The 22,539-nt window shown below is 43.2% G+C and overlaps 1 protein-coding gene across 2 annotated transcripts in view; it reads left to right on the plus strand.

Moving 5' to 3' along the window:
* LOC132912772 (sodium/calcium exchanger 3) overlaps positions 1-22,539 on the plus strand; it is a 129,417-nt gene that overhangs the window by 46,403 nt on the left and 60,475 nt on the right. The window lies entirely within an intron of this gene.

The raw sequence follows: 22,539 nt of genomic DNA on the forward strand, positions 1-22,539 counted from the left end.
CACTTTACAACTTGTAGATAATGCACCGACGATCGTAACAGTTTCCATGACGATATTAGCAGGAATTAGTAAAAATATAATAAATATATGAAACGTCGTAGGATTTTTCTGTCAGAGGAACAGCTGATCATTTTTTCTTACTATTTTACTGCTTACTATTTTATGGCTTTCCTCTCTACATCAAACATATAAAAATAATATAAGATTAGTATTCGTGGGTGTTGTGAAATTTCTCCTCTTTGCCCCTTTCTGTTTTAAAATTGGCCATCTATCTAAATTATCGTACATTCGGCAATTAACAGCTGACTGGAGGAAAAAACCTTCGATTTGACTAATCGTGCAAAATCTCGAGGTTAATGAGAGCGCCAATTTGACGGATTCGAGGTAGAAAGACCGTTTTTCGAGGCTAATCGAGGCAACGATTACCCGTTAAATGGGCCATTACCGAAGAAAAGATCGGCGAAGAACTAGAAGTGATCGTAGCCGATGATATGCAAGCGGTGTCTTTGCAAATGGACTTCTTTAATTGATATTCGAAGGTCGAGCAGAACTCTTTTCTCCTTCCTCGATACACGCTGCCGCGAAATTACCATTTCCAGTCGATAGATTATTACAGTGGACGACCGGTGTATTCACTGAATCGCGTTCTATTGTTTTTGCCACGCCGCTATAATAAATCGTATCATTTGGCGGAGTTATCCGTCGAGGAAGAAAAATGAGAGAACGCTTCGATCAGATCCTTCCGTGAATTGATTTATCAACGTGAAAATAAAAAAATTTTTAAAAAGGAAAGAAAGTAGGGCAAAAAAAAAAAAGTAAAGACTACAGACGAATACGAGTAGCTCGTAAGACTCGTCCGCTGGAATTTCATGTAACAGCGAACAAGATAAATCGTTAATTATATAATCTGCTTCACGCATTTACCGCTACTGGATCCAACGTGAATGGACGTAAGTTTCAACGTACGAAGCATTTAGCAGAGCTCGATCGATTTACAACGCGTCGTTCGGCTTCTCCAGCTATTGGAATACGTAACGAACGAGAGTAGAATCGGTTACCAGTAGATGCTACCCGCGATGTAAACCGACTCCGTAATGGCACAATCCCGCAAATACATAAGAATCTTTGGAAACGGATGCAGAGAGTAGCTGTCTTGTACATGCCGCTGTAACAACTCCGCTCGAACGTTGGCTCAGCCGCATTAAGCTCGGTTTACGCTTGACATGTTCGCGAAATACGCCAGACTTTACACGATCTTCGACTGCCGCTTCTAAATCGCGAATAATGCCACGAAAACTCGATCATCCGTGAGATTTGATTCGTAATTGTCGAAGTGGTTATCACTTGTAAAAAAGGAAAAACTATACATGATCTGTTGAGTCTTCTCTGTGGTAATAAATTAATTTGAATGGCAAAGAGAAAGGCATTGACGAAATTAAGCTTCAAATATTTACAAAGAGATAATTGTATGTAAGTTAAATGTAGAGTTTTGGGGAGGGTGTTGAAGTGGTCACCACTTCTAAGAAAACTCTATATCTGATCTTTAGTTTTCTCCAGCACTGAAGCCATCGACAGCGCATAGACAAAAGACTGCGTCGAAGGCAAACCATAAACGGTACACGTGCAACGTTGGCTTCAGGGTATTTCAGTCATAGTGCGGATCTGGATCAGCTCATATTATATTCCGAACTTTGTACTTACGCTTTAATATTCAATATATATATATATATTTTCTGCCTTAGAATTTATCCACGCGTTCCTTTGTATTCACATACATGCAATAACCTTAACAGTAATAAAGCGAATTAGCAACGTCATGTTGAACAGAGTTTCATAAACGAGAAATCGAGGAAGATACTTCAAAGTAACGCGAAGCGTGTTTGAAATTTCTTCTGATTTGCGAATCGAATGGCCGAGATGTAGAGAGCACATCGATTTTCTCTTGTTAAAATTGAAGCTTTTTTAATCCGCCAACTAAGACGTTAAATTAACAGACGTTGAACGCACTTTATAAATCGTATTGCAAAGTTATGCGTTACGTCGCCTGTTTCGTTGACGTAACCGGATTGTTTCGCTCGTAAGCAATTAAAAATCCGCGTGCGAATACTTCGAGAATGCCAGAACGTGCAAGACTGCTCTTTAGCGGCGAGTCTCGCTAAAGGAAGCCGTCAAGATGCGATGTATTATTGCTGCAGGATATCGATTCGTCCGATTCTTGGGATTCCCGCGACGCCGATTTCGCGGCAATAACGCGAAAATCCAGCGAAGATACGAGGGTCGCTGGTCGATGGACGAGACATCTCCTTCCAAAGAAGGAATGCACGAGCTGGCTGCTGCTCTCGCAGACATGAAATTCCTCTCCCTGGGAATACCGAGTTCGCAATCGATTCTTGGATCACCCGCACAACCTTTAAACCAGATTTACGAGCCGAACCGATAAAGAAAACCCACGGAACTATCTGTCACCGACGAATTTCGATGACTACAAGGTGTCTTTTCCTTTTTTTTTTTTTTACAGGCGAATCTATGAAAACGAGGGTGGTAATTTCCTGAAAAATTGGAACGCCCAGTGTTGAGATGTTATCGTCGATTAAACAATTCCGTTTCGCGATGCAGGGCACGTGCATAGTTAAAAAAGAGATTAGAAGACGCTTGCAGCGATTTTATGGGATAGCGGGATGTAACGTAAGAAAAATAATCGAAACAATTGGCGCAACAAGGTTCGCAGGAATTGCGCCAAGAGAAAGAAATTCCCGCTTCCAATGTCGGTTTCACTCGCCATGATTTCCATATTACGAAGCTTCGTTACACGTGCACCGGCTACCGGCGACTCATGCATATGCATTAACACGTATTTTCTCGTGCATAATCTCACGTTGTTTTATATAGTTCTCGACCAACCGCCAGTTTGACAATCTACGTATTTATTTCCGACTACTGGTAGACAAGACGAGCCTCGGAATAAAATCTCGTGGAATTTCTTTGAGATCCTTCGACGAGGACATTTCCTCCAGTCCCATGGAAAGTCGTTTGGAAGAGGAGAAGTCTTGAAATTTGGATAACGTCAGAGTGAAGATGCCGAGGATTGGTGTCACGACCTAGAGAACCGAAACGTTCTTCGAACAGCTGTCTGTGAATATAATCGATGCTTTCAGTCGAACGTAAGAGCACTGCATTTATAACCGCTTCTCGAGTAATTAATTGATTAATTGGAGCGGATGGTTAGTCGGAGAGTCGAACGGAAGTTGATTAAGAATTCAGCGGAACGAAGGATTCAAAGCACGCTTAATGGCCTGCAAATGCCTTCCGGGCCACGATTAGGTCGACGAAAAGGGCAACGATGTGTGCTGCTTGATAAAGGCTTGACTCGATTCGAACGAATATCTGGTTCGTGTAATCGATGGATTCGGCTTCGAACAGCGAAATTGTCGATAACTTTCGCCGATAACGCGACATCCTAGTCGACTAGAAAAGTTACGTTCGTTTAATTTCTGTTCGTTACATACGTACTTTACGATTCGTTACATCGCGATCTTTCCGAAGTCCCTGGAAAACTTGCACCAGGCTTCGGCATGATCCGTAAAATTTGATTTGTTTCGCTGTGCTTCGTGTAATAGTTATATTTGCCGGATCAGTAAAAACGTATCACCGTCCATGTCACATAGAAATTAAAAAAAAAGAAGAAGGAGAGAAATACAAGTTACCCGATTTTTCTCTTGGAATTTTTACACCGATGTCACGACTGACAGAAAATTGGCCAATGGCCGTGACGTACCGCCAATTATCAGGAAGATAAGTCCGGCAAACGTCATCGAGGCTGTTTTTAACACGACCGCTGTTGCGATGGATTGATGTCGCGTATCGCACACGCGCAGCCACGGAGAGCTTCTCCTGACTGACGAGAACGCGTTAACATCGCGCGATAATCGCGACCGCGGAATTAAACATGTCGACGGAAGATGAAACTTCACCTTGCTGATCCACGCTACGTTCCCCGAGTGATATTATTCTGTCACCGTCGACGGGATAATATTAAAATTAAGATGAATAGTCGACAAACGAACCGTATTTCCATAAAACGATCTTTTGCCTCTGCGAGTTCTATTTTTTTCAAATTTAGAAGACTCCTATGTTACACGACCTAACCCTTCGTCAGTTCAATTTGACACACTTTTGTGTAAGCGAAGTTTCACACGGTGACAGATCATATTATTCGGCCATTTATAGAGCGATCTTTCTGAAACCTTTTGGCTTTGACGTGCGAGCGAAATCCGATATTTCTGAAGGAGAAACGCATATAACGTGATTGCATGCGAATGACAAAGAGCAACGTTAATTACTTATCTTTTCGTTTCATTGATGTTCTACCATCGTGTCGATTCGACACGCGAACGACGCGTTGAGTCGGAGAAAATGAGAGACGAACGAACGCCAAACAGCAAAAATCAAGACCGTATCGACTTTCAACGCAGCAGCAAGTCCGAGAATACTCATTTTGCTATTTTAGAAACACAAAATCGCTCCATTTGCAAGAAAACTGAACACGTTTAATTAAGAACCGCCCGATACATTTCACGACAAATTTTCAAATTTATTTCTCTCGGAAACAAAGCCTCTGGTGAAAGTATTTTCTTCTACGTTTTCAATTTATTTCCACACGTAGAACGACCATCTGCCGATTGTTTAATTCTGTCTAGTTCGGAATTAGCCATCTTCAAGTATACTAGACAAATTCTCAAACTTGATTTTCTCTTTTGAAGAAAGTTTTTCTTCAAAACTAAGTCTGAGACGGAAAAATTCTATTGCATATTTTTCTCTTATTTTTCTACAAGGAGTCACCTCCCATTCGTTCGACATGTTATTCGCCCTGTACAGATACTTCTCGTAGCCACTGTACTTGTATATTCGCGATGAAACGCGAGTATCTAGAAATAAGCAAGATAAAGGCGCAGTATCCACTCGAATTGATTTCAGTATGTGCAGGTAGCGCAGATAACGAAGAAATCGCGTGTTTGAACGCGACAACAGACGCCCGTGAACTTCGCGTCGTAGATATAACGTATCAGACGATACAACGTTACATAACCCGTACGTCATTTACGCTTCTCTTATCGTATCGTCTGGTTTCTCGTAGACAACTACGTACATAGACGTCTGGGAGGCGCGAACGTTCGCGTTTTCCACGAGCAAGTATGTAATACTTAGTTACTACTTGCTACTGCAGGTAGATAAGAGACGGTGTAAAGTTGTGTAGTTAGCGGGAAGATAGCACGATGAGGTTGCGAGGGCCGCGTCGCGACGCGATGATAACAACACCGGTAATTGACCACCTCTGGTGACGATACGATCGTTAGAACTAATTAAGCGTCGCGCGGACGCTCGTTAGTTTGCAGTACTTTGTAGTCTTCAAGCGTGCTTTTGGTGAAGGGTTGCTTTTGCTAAGGTAAACGCGACACTTTGTTTCTGGCGCCTGGTAGCACTTTGTCCCAGCCAAGTCCACAGAACACCGTGATATTATCGAAATTTGCGTAGCATCGTAACGCTGTGTAAGTTTATTAACTCGATGCAAAATTTACATTAAAAAGTTGCTTCAAAATGTGTATCTATTTTGGTCGCTGAGATTATGATCGTCCGTGATCATTGAGACAAGCGATATCTTGGAAAAATGTCCAAGTCGATGGAAAGATACATATTTAGCGCGTAAAGCAAATATAATACGACGATTGAAACTGACCTTCCGCAAATAAAAAGATAGGAAATCTGATTTATCATGCTCTTGTCTCGTAGCTTTCGTACGATTTCGAAATTCCGGGAAAGATCGTGGATCGATAGCCCGATGATCTATCGAGTCATAACTTGGGCCTGAAGAAGGAGAAGATCGATTCGAAGAAGAATACCGCGACAATTGCATCATTGAAACGAGCGTTCTCATTCCATATCGCGAACGTCATCCCAACGATAGTAGAAGACAAATACCGTCAGACAATTACGCAAATGGTCGGCAATAATGCGTAAGAACGCGGCCGACTGTCGCGTGTATGGCACGCGTCAGGCTCGAGAAGCTGACGATAAGAGACAGCTTGTGGCCTCGATAAGATGAGAATGAGTCACCGAAGGTTCGTTCGTCGAGATTATGTCACTCTGACGCGAAAACTAACGAATGATTAGAGGAAGAAGAATAAACGATAATAACATCGCTGTATTAATTAATAATTATTTAGCAAATAATCGTCTTTAGCTGATAAACGAACAAGGTTAGGGATATCGAAGGTCTAAGAGAATACGACTAACGATTTATTATCGATAATACGTTCACGCGTGAACAAAAGTATGTTTGTTTGAATTATTACAACATCGTTATTTAGAGAGAAGATAGTTTTGTAATGAATCGTGACGCGATGAAACGTTCGCGGTCTCTGCAATACGTTTCAAAGACAATCGTAGAAAAAGAATATCAATGATTTTCTTATCAAGAGCCGCCGCCTAATTAGGTCGTGATTTTAAATCACCTTAATTGCTCACGGTTAGATAAAAGGTGTAATTAATGTGAATCTTTTAACTGCAAGGTCGGGAAGAGCTGGCAAACGACCCCACGAACCACGACACACAGAGCGTTCTTTAAAATTGTTATCTCACGTGCACGATTACGGACATCGCCAAGAGACTCATTTTTCTCGGGTATATCTTCGCTACCTATCTGCCAGTAGCAAGAAACACGCTGCTAAACCGTGACTCAACATGGTATGTAACTACATGTCCGATAACGAAATCAACGTGTACAGTGGCTGCAAAAGATACTGCAACGTGTCAAACAAACTACGTTCTTAATTTAGATGCAAGTATATTAAATCTCGATGTTTCATCGAATATCTAATCGAAGGATTGGATAGCGCGTATCAAAGCGAGACGTAGGAAACGATAAGAAGATTTATGGAGAAATTGTTTCGAAGCACATTCGTCAGTGCGATAAAATAGATGGAGACTCGCGTAAAACAGACATCAGTCACGAGCCACGATGCGTAGCAATCGATAGCGAAACGGACGCGTAATTTATCGCGGCTCTCGCATCTGCTGCTTCAAATTGCCAAGTATCCTGTTTGCAAACGGCGCTCGTAAACGCTGTCATTCAAGATCTCTGCCGGCGTGGGCGTAAATTACGAGCGCGCGTCGAGCGGCCGAAGAATCGAAAAGGAACATCGGCGCGCGTATTAATAGCCGCGGAGGGAAGACGCAGGGCCCAGTGAACGCTCGTTACGCACGCATCTGCTCGATTTATGGATATTAATAACGCGATGGAACAGTGACGTAATATCTCGCGTCATCACGTCCAATGATGCTACCAGCATCTTGCTTGTACCGTGGACAGGGGACGGATATTAATAAATTCTGCGTGCACCGAGTGAAAGTGAAATTGATGGGAAACGACGGGACGAGAAGGTAGTCGTCGATAGCCATGGTTATCGAGCCGGGAAAGTAGACGATGCAGGACGGAGGAGAGGCCGAGGGATCGAGCCTTTTTACTCGAGGTTCGAGCTTCTTTCAGAAACGGGAAAGGACCTTGCTCCAGTTTGCCCGAACGCATGGAAATCGCGGTTTTCTTCATCGATCAATCGTTTCCTCGATACCTTTAATTACCGCGTTGCGATCGATCGAAAGACACAGGGAGAAACGAATTACTCTCGTATCATTCGACGTTCGTATCGGTTATTCGATGAAACATTTGCACGGAACGAACGATGGGAATTATCGTGCGAAACGTTCGCGTAAATCAGCCTGTGACATTTGAAAAATCACCAGGCATGTCGCGTACGGCTGCGAGTTAACCGCATCGGAGAAGCAATACAGACGGCAATTTTACCAAGGACTCTTTTCCGCCGACCGTACACAGCCGATCCATTAATCCGTCCATCACGGCTCTTCTAAACGTCCAAGTTGTCCTCGATGTTCGCTCAATGTTGCGTCCTTGACTCGCTTTTCTACCACTTTTCGAGTATCGAATCCTTGCCCTCTGCTAGGGGGGATGTTTCGAGGGAAAAAAAGTAGAGCGACCGCGGGGTGAGAAAAGGGGGAAGGACGAGCGTCCATGGTATAATTGCGAGGAAGGATGCGCGTGATTTGAGCCAGCCGTCGAGGGAATTAATTGTGTTTCGTTTCGTGAAAAATACGCTACAAGAGGCAGAGAAAGAGGAAGAGATACGGCTGCTCTTTGTTCCGGCTTTGTCCCCGGTGCTTTTCGTCCAGCTTCTTTCGGCAGAATAGATCCTCCCCTTCCTCCCTTCGTCCCTTTCTCCGCGTGACCCACATTTTAGCGTTGTACACGTTTCTCGTCTGCTCGAACCAGAAACGCACGTTCGCGAGGGAAGGTCGCCGGGAGTAGAAGGTACAGTCGAATTCGCTGCGAAGACGTCGAAGTATTAAGTCCCTTAAACAGCCGAAGGGTATTCTTCTCGACGTACACTCCCATCGTCATAGGTCGCTTTCTCATTTCGTACAAGATGCGACAAGTTGTTTGAGCCATCAAGAAAATAATTAGTCGATTAGGATTTTGCATTTGTGCGAGATAACGATGCCGGAATTTGTAGAAATTATTAGGTTGTCCGGAAAGTGTCTTTTTTCTACAAACGTGTTTTTTATAACAATACACCTTCATACAAACGTGAAACGTGAGCGTAAAGAATTTGACAAAATAATATAAAATAAAAAACGTTGTGCTTCTATTATTTCCTCATAAAAGGAAAGAAACTTTTCGGACAACCTAATATTTGCAAAAGTAGCAGGAGGATGACGAACGCGAGCTAAGAATCACGCGTGTCGTATACAATCCTCTAGCCTCGTTGGACAAATTTCGTATAAAGAAAATACAGAGACGTTTACTCAAAGTCTCGGACTTTGAAATTACGACAGAAAATGTGTATAATATAAATATAATAATATAATGATAAAAACTCTTATCGTAATGTTACGCGAATTCTGTACGTACATATAGATTTTATCTGTCCTTGGGCAAGTTTCGACCCAGGTATAATTGTTGGAGTTGATCTGACAAGCTCTTAACAATTTCTCAGATTAATCTCACTTCCTACAAGTGAACAACCGCAACGTGCTCGTTCGCGTTATCGTCGCTGATAACTCTTCGTTACGAATTTACGGAAGCTGTTGTAGCTGGATGTCGGTGCAACGGAGCAGATTTACGAGCATCCTGGTGCTTTATTCTTTTTTTTTTAGAGCACCGCTTTCCTGCGCTCATGGCACGCCGACGACCTAGAAAATCTGTTCCTTGTCGCATTACGTCGGCGCAGAATCAACTTAAAGGCCGATTTTATCGGCTCGCTAGAAACCGAGGATTGTGGACGAACTGCGAGGTCTGGTTCTCGCTTTTATAGATGTTGGAAGGCGCGAGCGTCTTGGTTTACAGCTCGTTTAATTGCACGGAGAAGCGCGATGGAACGATACGATAGGAAATTTCGAAGATCGTAATCCTCGTGGTTTGGTGGTTAATCGCGAATTATTTCCGAATGCGATTACGTTTACATTCGTTGTTCTCGACTTTTGTCTTCCGATACTTTTGTAATCTTTCCTCACTTTTGCCTTTAATATCGCGTAAATTATCGCAGCCGGCAGCCTTGTTACCATGTTATTGCTTGCTCGTATATTTTCATATGCAGCGTGACGAAGAAACGAGAAAAAGATGAAAACGTTGCATTAACCGTTTCACACATTTCGTGAGTTATCGATTAACCAGATGACAAACGTACCTGTATTCGGTAAAACTGATTGCAAATTTTAATGTTTCTTGTACAAAACCGTCCACAAAAATTTTATTTCCATATTTTCATAGGCTATAAGAAAAAAAAAAAAAGGAAAATTCGATTTTGAGAGAATTGATATTAATGAGATTCTACGAAAATAACGTGGTAATTGATCGTAGTAATTAGCGAGATATCGTGTTTCAAGTTGAGAGGATAATCTGCGGGAAAGTTGGCGAGTTTCGATAAGCACGGTTTAATTAAAGACGCAGAAAAGTTTCGGCGTGACCAATATTTCACGGTAGCGCGATCACCCACAGCCACATTGGATTTTCTTCTCTTTTCTCGCCTCGGCATCCCGAGGAACGTATAAAATATTCCTGCTCGTCCTCTGCTTCGAGCTGCTTTTAAAATAATGGAACGTTCCACGCGATTCTCCTTTTTTCTTCCCAAAACCGATTCGCGCTCTTCGTGCTTGCTCCTCTTTCGCGTAAAATCCAGCATCCTGAAGACTCACTGTTAAGCGTCGAATTGAGAAACTTTGAGCATTAAAATCTAGCTGAGCCGACAAAGTAACGAAGTTAGATTTATGTGTGCGTTGCGTAACTCGTTTCGAAAAAGAAAAAATAGAAATTAAATTACGTCAAGCCGTAATTATCACGCGAAGTCGTATAAGACCTTCCAAAATGCGCATAAATTAACTAGTAACCTAAACCGGTAATCCAGGCTTCTTGTTAAAAACCTTCGTTTTACTCAAGTTAAGAGCAACGTGATGTCGCCCGATATCAACGTTTAGTCTGCACTCGATGATACTTGTGTTACCGCAACTCGAACGCGTCAAAACGTTCACAAGATTCTACAAAAAGCTCAAATGGAGAAAACAAAAAGCAAAGTAGCGGCTCGAAGGAGTAAACGAAGTAAACATCGATGGAAATTGTATCGTGGCGGATGTTATTCGTGGAAAACAAGAGGAGTTGGAGATGTTCTTGGACGAAGAAAAGGCGGAAGTGAAGGTTGGAGGAACGGGGAAGGGGCAGGTTAATTAAAGCGACGCTAGAAATTCAATCGAATTAATTGACCTCCGAGAGCTTAGGGAATCGAGAACACCGATTTGTGCCAGTGCATTATCGCCGAGTGGCGCGGTGATTTAGTAGGACCATCATATCTCTGGTAAGACAGTGCCATTCAAAATTTAATGGAAGTTGGAGAAAGCCTTGGAATAACGTAACCGCGATTAAACAAACTTCTCTTTCCCGTTGTCCACTTTCTTCAATTCTCTTTTCTCTGTTTATCGATCGCTCGCGTCGAATCACCGTGAATCGAGTTTCCCTCCGGTTCCACTTCGGTTCGTTCGTTGGCGAACTCGCGGAATGATATTGAACGAAGCTTTTCCCCTCAACTTCTTTCCCATTGTTCCGCTGTTTTCCTATCGCGGAACGAACCAATAAAGAGCGGCTCGCCGGCGCAGGGAACAATTGGTCAACGATTGGAGAACCAACGGCGGCAATAAACTTTTCCTTGAGAATCGAGTTTCAACTTCGCATTTCGCCGTGATCCAGCGAAGGTCCCGAGGATTAGAGACGAACAACTACAACCAGAAGTAAGAAATAATCGAACTGCGGCAGAAGTATTATACTTCGATAAACACATCCTTTCCATTTCGTATCATTCTTACGATATCCAGGATTTCGAACAGGAATTGGACTTTTCAAGAAATTTCTCGGACCAATTTCTTTTTGGAGATCATTTGCGAATTATTCCAGGTTTCTTTGAAAATCGGTAGCGAGGAAAATTGTTGGAAATTTGGCCGTGCGAAGCGAGAAAGAAAAATTCCAAGCCAGTTACTTACGATCGTCTAATCGCGACTGCAACGAGGAGTAACATTTAAACTCTTCCATTTGGTTGAACGGTGTTCCCTTGTGGCGTTTCTTCTCCGTTCGCCTTGTTGTTTCGCGCGTTACAATTTCAAGGAAATGCAGCTACAGCTCGAAAGCCGGTGAAAAATACGGTGCACGTGCGGTACGCGATACAAACCCGTCTAAGCCGAACGTTCTTAAGACCTGCTTTTCCTCGACAGCTGAAAAAGGAACAGCGACTACGCGAGCTACGTAAATCCGCTAGTTTTCTCTCCTTCCAAAACCCCGTCTTGTCGGAAAGCAGGCAATTAACCGGAGTTTGTGTATTTTTCATTAAGGGATTAATTGACTGCTCTGATCAAAGAGAAAGGGTCAGTCAGCCAGACCAACGTCCGATTTCCACCGTTTAGAACCGACAAACCGAGACGCGATTTAAGTAAGTTCGACTTCAAAACTGATTCGATGCATATTTGAAGAGGGAGGATGTAACGTAAAGCGTTAAAACTGGGATAAATGTTCGATCGACCCAACCTAGCGTTAATTCTTTGCAAGGCCAAATTTTACCGTAGTTAGCAATTTATTTATCGCAAGAAAATAAGATAGGAAAGCGCAAATTGCAAGGAAACTTTTAAAAAATTATAATACTCGGCGCATATTTCTTTACTCCTCAATTTATAAAGCGGCTATCGCCTACTCGGTGCGACTTCCGGGCAGCTCTCATAGACCGCAGAGGAAGACCTGGTTTTAAGATGAGGTGATATCTGCCTTAGCTTAGAAGTAGCTCGAAGAATCTCCAATTATTCCATTCTGGTCATCGCAGATTCTAACTGCGATTCTCACTACGTCCATGTCGCTTTCTTCGAGTATACCTGTTAAGGTTATTCAGTGGATGGAATTAAAGAAATGCGTGGGCAAACTGCAAGGTATTGAAAGTATATATATTGTGAATAGTAAAATACAAAATATGTGGTACTATGTAAGCCGATCCAGATCCTGTCGCTAGTGTCACGTAATTTTTAAGTAATTATACAAATGTTGAGTTCAGTATAGTCTTTATTCTTTAGACTTAGTGTTTTATTACAGAGGCCAATATTGTAACTGGATTAAAATTAGAAATAGAACTGTTTGAACGGACTCGTACCATCAAAGAAGAAAGCTCGGTGTGGGTGTTCCCTTTGGAACTCAGAACGCGGATTCGTTGTCCACACTTTTTGGTGGAAAAGTGAGGGTAACGATCCGCGATGCCCATTGGTAAATGAATTAGGTAGTAAAGACAAGGAGAGCTAGATATGGCTCATGGGCATCCTTGTTTATGGGAAAAGTCTTATCTTGCCAGACACCCGCTTTCTCCGTATTAGATAAGAGTCGAGTGCAACAAACATAAGGACCATCTGTAAACCGAAAATGTTTAAGTGAAGAAAACTGAAACTGAACAGATTCGGTTTATGTCGTCTTCTTAGGCCTGCTGCGAGTTAACAGAACAATAGATAGGTCTTGGCGTTCGGACTACGTGGAATTTTACAAGGACCGTCACATCTGGCGTACCACATGGCAAAAAGGAAAATTGGTTCGTGACACTAGCAACGTTACCCTGAGACTAAAGACAACTGCCGAAACCAACGTCGCACGTGTACCGCTTATGGTCTTTCCTCGACGCATTCTTTTGTCTATGCGCTTTCGATGACCTTAGGCTCTTGAGAAACCGAAGACCAGATGTAGAGTTTTCTCAGAAGTGACGATCACTTCAACAATACCGATAAACCACATGGAACAAAGTTAAAGTTAAAACGTAACCGGAATGACATCTGACGCGATCTGATCGCATTGGCTGTGGCGAACACGCACCACTGGCATTAGCATCGTGGAAATTAATAAACTGAAACGAATCGAGGGATTTCGATGAGACGGGTACGATGAATTTCAATGGGAAAGAAATTCGCTGGTGGAGCGCGTTTAATCCTTGCAATTTCGATTGAAACGAAAACGTGGGGAGGAGGGGCGATAGAGCCGCTGCATAAATACCGTTTTAATCGTAATCGGGCAAACGAACGAAGATCGCCGCTTCGAGAGCGTAAACGTACATACGGTTGCTGGAATCAGCGGCTCGTTGAAGCGGATGTGTCGATCGGGTTGAGCACCTGCTGCTGGAAAATCCGAGAAACCGCTGGAAAATGATACACGACGGAGTATCGGTGTATTGGAAGCAAATAAGCTCAACGTGTAAACGCTGTTTCAACAGCTATAACGCGGAGAATGTTTAACAAAGAAGGCTAAAGGCTAAAGAAGTGAAACCAAAACAGAGATTTGTTTCGTCTATCAATTTGTGTTAACGTAACGAGCGCTACAGTTTCTGGCGATTACGTTAAAACCACGCGCAGAGATATCGCTTTTTTAAAGTAGAATACACCACGTACCGCGTAGGAATCCGCTTGCAAATTTTCGTTCTACCAGCAATGTGAGAAATATCGAAAATTTCGAATGCTCCCGATTCCATGACCGCGATACTTGCACTCTAGATATATCATTATACATTCCGAGGTATTTCGTACCTATATCCCGTGCAGTTTTGTACTTTTAGTCTTCACGCAGATGTACAAAAATCCTCTAATCTACCGATGACTCAACGACCCATAAAAATTCATTCCAAAGTCGTGGAAGACCTCCGCCGCCGTTTTCCAACGGTATACTGATCGAAATTAGAGATAGAATTCTCGAATCACACTGTCGTTAATGCTCTCAAGTTTCTGCCAACCGCGATATACCGGGAAAATTAGGCGGAAAAGGAAATTAACACTTTGGCGCTTCGCGCCCCTGTGCCGTGTAGTTTAATTAGCGAGTTGGCGTTTGAATCAAGATAAAAGTTAAAAGTTATTTCATTCCCCAAAGTCGCGAAATCGTATCTCGTTCTTTCGTCGGAATTATTTCCGTGTACGTAAAGGAGCATCGGTGAAAGAGCAAACGAGCCAAGTACGCTTTACGTTATCGCGTGTGGAGCGCGAGACACTTACAGACGAGGTAACTGTAGAAACAAAGTTTCCTCAGTGAAGCTTCAAAAGGAGGAGTTACGATCTGGTTTTATACGGTTGTGGCAGCCGACTGATCGACTTCGCGTCGGTTATTTTACGTTGCGCAATCGCTATCTTTGCTGTTTCATCTTCTTCCATCTTTTCTTATTCGCTGGATGTCTACCAGCGGGAAACTGTACCATTAACTCCGTAACGAGGACACAGTGCAAATGAAACTTCGAAGAGTTGCGTAAATGTATTGGTAAAAATTTTGTGAGCCTCGACGAGCCTGTGTACGGACACGAGCGACCAGTTTTCAAATTACTCCCGTTCGAGAGATTTCCACGAGCTCGATACGGTACGGGCGCGAGTAAACGGAATACGATAATACGGAGTGCTTTATACAAATTTCGTTGCATAAACGAAATTTCGCCGTACACGTGGAAACGTTTTTTCAACATCGAGTCACCTTTCATCTAGAAATGACATTTATTTTACAATTTCTGGATGGTATTTAGCTCGTTCGCCGAAGGTTGATTGCAGCTTTATAAAAGATGCAAATCAACGCGATATACGGTAGGAAACGGTTTGTAGAAATAGCGGAGGAACATTCTCAGGCTCCGTTTACACAGCACGATCCGCGAATTCGTGGCTTTGAAAGAGGTGACGTTCGATTTTAAATTTAAATCGACTCGCCGGCGTCGCGTCCACTGCTTCATACGACGATAAAAATCACGCCGATATATGATCAACGAGGCGAACACATAAAACGAGAAAGAAATCCCAGCGAACGAGTGTTTGGCCGCGTGAAAATATGAAGGTCTATCGTCAAAGAGCGAGCCGGGATCGATTGTAAAAGGGATTCGAAACAGGCCGAAGAGTGAAGCAACGATGAAGAACGAAACGGATAATCCGGAATCTCGATAGTGGATCGGGTGTGTAACACGGTCGACGTTTCAAACGAATAGCTGGTCCCTCGTCGTCGTGGGAATTGCGTCGCGTATCGGCCCCTCTGTGTACCACTGGAAACACAGGTACCCTGATGTGCGGCTTTATTTTAACGAGGAAGATCAAAAGGACGACTACGTAGGCGTGCAACCGAAGTCACGATCGATTAAAATCGAACGAATCGAGTTAGCTCGTCAGAGAGAGTGAGAGTGAGCGAGAGAAAGAGAGAGAAAGAGAGAGGGACGCAATTAAAAGACGTTCGAAGAACCGTTTCGGTATTTACAGAAGAGAAGAGCGGCTCGACTTTCGAGAAGATACCGTTCATCTCGCTTTCTCGTTCAACGGCCATTAAAGCTCGCCTATTAAAAGTTATTTTCAGACACAGCCGCCGGTGGCTCGTTTCGCCAATTTTACGAGCCGATATTCCGTCTCTCGTGTTCCCCTTTTGTTCATCCTCTAACTGGCTCGATGCTGCATCGTAAATTAATCGCTTGCAGTTTAACGATCGTCGAAGGAACAAACTGTACAAGTTTCGCGAACTGATTACTATCGATACGATTATCCCTCGTGTATGTACAAAATTGCGTTATTTCGCATTGTATTTGCAAACGGAGGACAAGGCAACGAATTGCACCGTACGCGTAGTTATATTTGTAACAAAACTCTCTGGCAATGTAATTTCATATGATAAAGGAGCCGTTCTTTTAATTCTTGAAACCAGCATAATCGTGTGACTGGCACGAAAAATTAATATTTCGAGCGAAGTTGAAAGCAGACGGGTGTGAAAGAGACGGAGATGGGTTTGTTCTCGGCGGAATTGTTTTTATTACCATTTTATTGAATTCCTCTTTGACGAGGCCGAGCCACCGACACAAAAGAAGCCAACGTTTCGATGATCGAATTGCTGCGGCCTTGTTCCCACCGCAGATAGTCCCGCAGCACTTCCGCACGATCACAGTCGACCCATTGTCGAGGGACCACGTTCATCGATGAATTAGAACTTGCGTGAAAATAAACGGCCTCCGGACATAACCGGCCCATAACGAAGGAATATTCATTTTAACGAATTTCCAATGGAATACTTTTTTCTATGTTTCTGTGTGGCAGTTATTCGAAAAATATTCGAAAAATTCGTACTTTTATCCTTTTAAGGTATAACGCGTTATATATCTATCACGCGAAGCTGTAAGTAAAAATTGAAAATGACGCAGAAGAGTAAAATGTTTCTCTTTCGTAAAATATCTGTGAGAAAATACGAAGTCGCGACGTTATAATCCGGTATAAACTCTTTGATTCTATCATTGCCATGGTTACCAACAGGGTGAGAGACCTCGGAGTAATCATCGGCTCCATTTGCAGACCATTTAGCACACGTCACTGCTATTTCTTCTAGAATGTTGGCTTTCATAAAGCGTAGCCATGATCACTTCAACATATATACTTCAACCTATACCTTAATCCGACTATACTCTTCCTCCTTGCACTCCTTCGCGCTATGCCTCTGTCGTCTGGCAACCAAGTACGACCAGACAAAGAAACCAGCTAAGAGAGGATCCAGCGCTTCTCTCTGACGTTCCTCGCTTATAAATCCAGCTGCCCCATGAACGTGCGTGACCGTGACTACTCTTCTATCGTGGGAAAATATAATTTACATCCACTCGCTATCGTTTACCAGGCGACTGATTTACGACGCTATCTGTCTATTCAAAATCAGAAATGGATTTGTTCCTATTCTTTGCTCTTACTCCACAAAATCCATCTCCTCCTTGTTTTATCCTCTGTTCTTCTCTTTCAGATTTCGCTACTTTGACGCAATATACGACTTAGGTAATTCTCTGTACGACAGTCTGAGCTTTTTTCCTCGATAGAGTAGCAATCTGAGAAAAAAGGTTTAACCAATCTGTGCGGTATCCAAATGATACTTTTTTTCGTTCAGCGACGAACTCGACGACTATCGTTCGATAGTCCAAACGGAAGACGAAGCGATGACGGTGCAACGATGGATCGTATTATTTCTCTTGCGACGACAAACAAGAAGATTCGGATTGACAAAGTTGGGGTAATTTCGCGAAGTAGCTGCAGAACTCGAACGTCCGTAGATCTCGATCTTCTCGAAAGATCCACTCGATCTGTTTGAACACGTAGCAGCGACGGAAGCGACGAAGTGGCGGCGTTACAACCATTTCCTATACAGCGGGTGGATACGTTCCACCCTTGCGGCTTATACCGGTCGAAGTCGAGTCAGGGAAGTTGGAAAACTGTTTCCGAAAGGATTTCCCGCGGTCCAAGAGTTTCAACGACTTGGAAGCAATTGTGCGCGCCCTTAATTGCTCGGCCTGCAATTCCAGATTTTACGGGCTTCGAAAGGTTCCACCAAGGGAAATTTAATCGAACATTTTGATCGGCCATCCGGAAAGTTTGGATCTTGGATATCTTGGCCGGGTCGTACAACTTGGGTCGATGCGTCTTTCCCAACGTCATCGATAAAATATATTCGACGCGGTTAGGAATAGGGAAAAAATGAAGATAAACGAGCGGGAGAAACGTTTACGTTGTGCTTTAACGGGTCCGCGTGCCATTTCGACAGCGGAAAAATGATTCCCGACTCGTACTTGCGCGTTACCTATGCGCCACGATTTATCGATCTCCGTTTGCCAGAACGAATAATTTTACATCGACGATAACGCGCCCTCCGAGTCGCCAGGACGATTTTGCTCGCTGTTCCCGCGATTCCAGCCATTCACTCGATGGCTTTTATTACTCGTCAATCGATTACAGTCGCTAACTTTGTCACGAAGAAGTTGTAATCTTTATCACGACACAGATCCGGATCGATTCGCTCGATAAATCTTGTTACACGCTAACACTCGACAAAGTATTCGAACGTTTGTAGAAATTTTGTGAATATATAGCGTTGCGCGTGTTGCACAAAAGATTTTGAGATTCGTCGAGTGAGAAACAAATTTGGAAACGTACGTGGAAGCTGGAAGATGTTCAACGCGCAGATTTAAACACTCAATTATCTTTTTCGTTATGGCGATAAGCGCGGCAATGAGACGGCGAATGTCCGTTTAATTTCGACAAAAGTAACAGAAAATGTTGATGCTTGAAATTTTCGATGCTTTGCATGGGAGCAAGATGTTTCTCGTAGAAATTACAACGCGCATAAAGTTTTGTACGGTCGCGTAAAGTTCTAAGGGGATTTGTAGCGGATGTCGTTGTGTCAAACAAATGTAATACGATGCTTCTAATTCCGCGTACAGAGACAAGTTTGCAGAATGTAGGTACACGGTTAAACAAGTAAACTTCATCTGATCGAGCCAATATTAATCTACCTCTATGTTGTTGCATGTACAGTGAGATAGCAGCAGATGTAACCGCCAAATGAACATTTACATAGAAACACCTATGCTGAAATCATTTACAACTTTTCAGTTTATATTCGAGCACGATGTGTACATTCTATGAACATGAACGATGAATAAACTGCTTCCTACGTTTTATTGAAGGTACCAGAAGTTGAGAATAAAATGAGCAGACTGCATTTAATTTGTACAGAAAATCGTAATTTCAATTAACGTTGATTTTAACTGTAATAAAGTTTCGTAACAGAAAGTTGAAAATGTATCTCAATTTCGAATGATTATATATACGTACATTTCTAGATTTAAAAAATCACGGAGAGTCCTCGAAACGTACTGTATACAACGATATACCGCGATCACGAGTACCAAATGAGCAATAACGAGACAAGTTGTGGGTATTCGGGCGAGTTTTCAATATCTGAACGAGCATAAATACTTAATAAGTCATCATCGGTTTAATTAATTAGCCCTGATGAAGAGTGCATCGTGTTTAGCGTTGTCTGGTCGAAGCAGCGCGTATAATTGAAAGGAACGCGTGCTGGTAGCTGTGTGCCGCTTTCATCGCGCCGCTACTGCAACTAATTAGCCACTGTGTAGCGGTTAGGTTTCACGGTGCGCCTAATGCGTTTACGTGCATACGCTCGCGTTTCTATATTTCGCGCGCAACCAGTCAATTGCTCCAGAAATTCGAGAAAACTATTAATTTCGAATTTCAGAAACCCACCACCGACGAGACAGTGATATATACTTATCGCTTTTATTAATCGTGCATAGTCGAGCGTCACAGCAATCGTGTAATTCGATTCATTGTTATTTTGCATCGAATAACGTTTCACGTTTCTTGTTATACGAAATTCGTTCGACTCAAGGAAGTTCTACTTTAATTAATTACCAAGGTAGATGCAAATTTTCGGAACCTCCGCTTACACTGCTGTGATTTCCAGCTCGTCGATCGAATTAACAGAAGGGGAGATCTGAAGTATCGAAGACGGAGAGTTCGTGAAAACGTAGACGGCTAAATCTTCGATGTTTTAAATGTCGAAGGAACGTGAAAATCGCGCGAAGCGGAGTAAACGCGGACGGTGACCAATGGGGAAAATCACAACGGCTGTGTTGCCCAAGGTTTCAGGAAGCTTGCAAATGCGCGTATTCCTAAAATAGAAAAGATCAGTACGAGTTCCGCGGGTTCTCAAGCAACGTTCGCGTTTAATCTCGTAATCCTGTTAGGACGCGGCAGCACAAGGCCGTCCGCGTCCGTTCAAAGGCTGGCTACACGCTATAACCCTTTAACTGCTTCAAAGAATCGCTAGGAAACCATGCGTATGTGCAAAGCTTAGCAACGAGGACTTGTAGCGAATTTTTCTGCCAAAAGTTAATTTACCTCGCTAGACGGGAAACGACGAAAACCACGGGATACGAAAGACGATAAATCGCTTAGCAGACGGCGTGGCTGCGCCTTGAACCTCTCGTCTCGAACGATCGTTAATCGATTTCCTTTCTCCTTGCTGGTCGTGCCCGCTTTTCCATTATTAATCTCGTTCCACCTTACGCCGATAAATCGCTCTACTTGTTACGTTTGAGCACCTTTTTAATACGCTTCGTCGGTGACTTCCTCGACCACGACCATTCTCCGGAATCGTTCGATTATTTTCTTCCTTTCAACCCCCGCCCCCTCCCGCCCTGCCACCTTTCACCCCTTAACTAAAGGAGCGGTGGTGGTCGGTTTCATCCGTCGTTTGTCTTCTCTCGTTTCGTCCTCTCATTTTCTCCTCTTGTTCCGCCGATCGACCATTCATCCCCTCCCTCCTTCATTTATTTCTCGATTTAACGTTGTTCCGCGATTCTCATTAAACGCGACGATTAAAAAGAGAACGGAGTGACCGTGACCCGGCGGTGAAACGAGAGGGTGAAATCAGGGAGCGGCGGAGATTCCGGCGTTTCGCAATTACGGCCACACTGCCGGTTCGCTTCACGGAAATTCGAGATACCACGACCGAAACGACGTTGCAAGGATATCCGGACGGAGGGGAGGGAAAAAAATAAGGCAATCTCAAGTCGACTGCAAACGAACCCACCGCTAAATCGACGGAGATTCTGTTTAATCGTTGGATTAGGTCGTCTCGGTATATTTTCCACTCTTTTATTATTTTCTCCCTCCTGTCCTCTACCTTCTAGGTATATTTCTCGTTGCCTATTTTTCTTTCGAATCGCGATATCTTTGCGAGAAAATTCTTAGCCTCTCGACATTCGCCGATATTCCATTGCGCACGTCTCGACGAATTATAGCGGAATTGTTCGTTTTTACGGAGAGATTCTCTGGACGGGCTGGCACGTGTTTCGAAAGGATGATAAATAGAAGCGTTTGTGGGTCGTGTCGAGGCTGGATGCTAGGTTGCTGACATTTCTAACGCGATTAAACGCGTTACGACCATTGCTCGTAAATAAGGGAGATTAAACATTGCCGCGAATGTTCTCCGCGGTATGAGAGCTTTGTTTCGGAAGCTTATTGTACTTAATAGTCGTTCTTCTCTACACGTGCTTTGATATTTAGCCCAACAGTAGCTCTCAAATGCGTGTATATAAAATATTTGGAAATTTTGCTAACGTCATACTGAGGCACGACCGTCATAATCATGTTGGTAAAGTTTCTAATGAATTTGAGAATACACGTGGAAGTTACAAGTTATTTATCGCACGCATATTAGGTTGTCCCAAAAGTTTCTTTCGTTTCATCTATGCACAACATTTTTCGTTTCACATCATTTTATCGAATTATGTGTGATAATAGAAATAGAACAAAATGGATTATTTCCTTATAAAACGAAAGAAACTTTTCAGACAATATTCGAATATTAATATACCTCGCGAACGACCATCGTACTAATTCTTCTGCATAGAATTTTGTCGCGAATAGCTTTCGCCATCAACGATAAAGGATTGGAATCGTGGGTATTTTCAAGATTACGAGAGACTCGATCAAGCGTAGTTCGATTGGCAGGGCAAAAACGAGTCTAATTTCCCCAAGTGATTAAAGTCAGGATCAATGGAACGGAAGAATCGCATCGTTACGTTCTACGGTTGGAAACCTTGGAAACGTGGCCTCGTAGTCGCGGACGTGTAGCGAGTCGAAGGAAAAAACCAGGAACGACGTTGCCAGAGACATCGCAAAAACGTGACAATTTTTGGAAACCGATTTCCACGAACGCGATCCGCAACGTTGACACGGCACGTCGCCGCGCGTAAATTCGCGTTTGCCTCGAAAAACATCGAACGATCGTTCCGTACCTCTCGCAAGGTTTTTCCACGAACACGCCATTTATAAATCGCGCGACGTTTAAGCAGCACGAGCCAGCGTATGGTTAATAAACGAGCACGCGAATCAATAACGTGATACGCGCGAACGACGAATGCAATGTAGTTAGGATGACAGTGGCATAATTAAAAGAACGATATTCACGCGTAATCAGGCGACGAATCAGCGACCAGCTGTACACGCGTCAGACTGTGCGCATTATTTTGTCGCCGCGACACTTGCCATTTCAGCCGCTTTGCGCGAAAGCCCACGCTGGTATTTTTCTCCTGGAGAATCGTTGATGACTGGCGCTCGACCACGCAGCTT

This window comes from Bombus pascuorum, chromosome 12 (genome assembly GCF_905332965.1).
Source record: "Bombus pascuorum chromosome 12, iyBomPasc1.1, whole genome shotgun sequence".
Classification (NCBI taxonomy): domain Eukaryota; kingdom Metazoa; phylum Arthropoda; class Insecta; order Hymenoptera; family Apidae; genus Bombus; species Bombus pascuorum.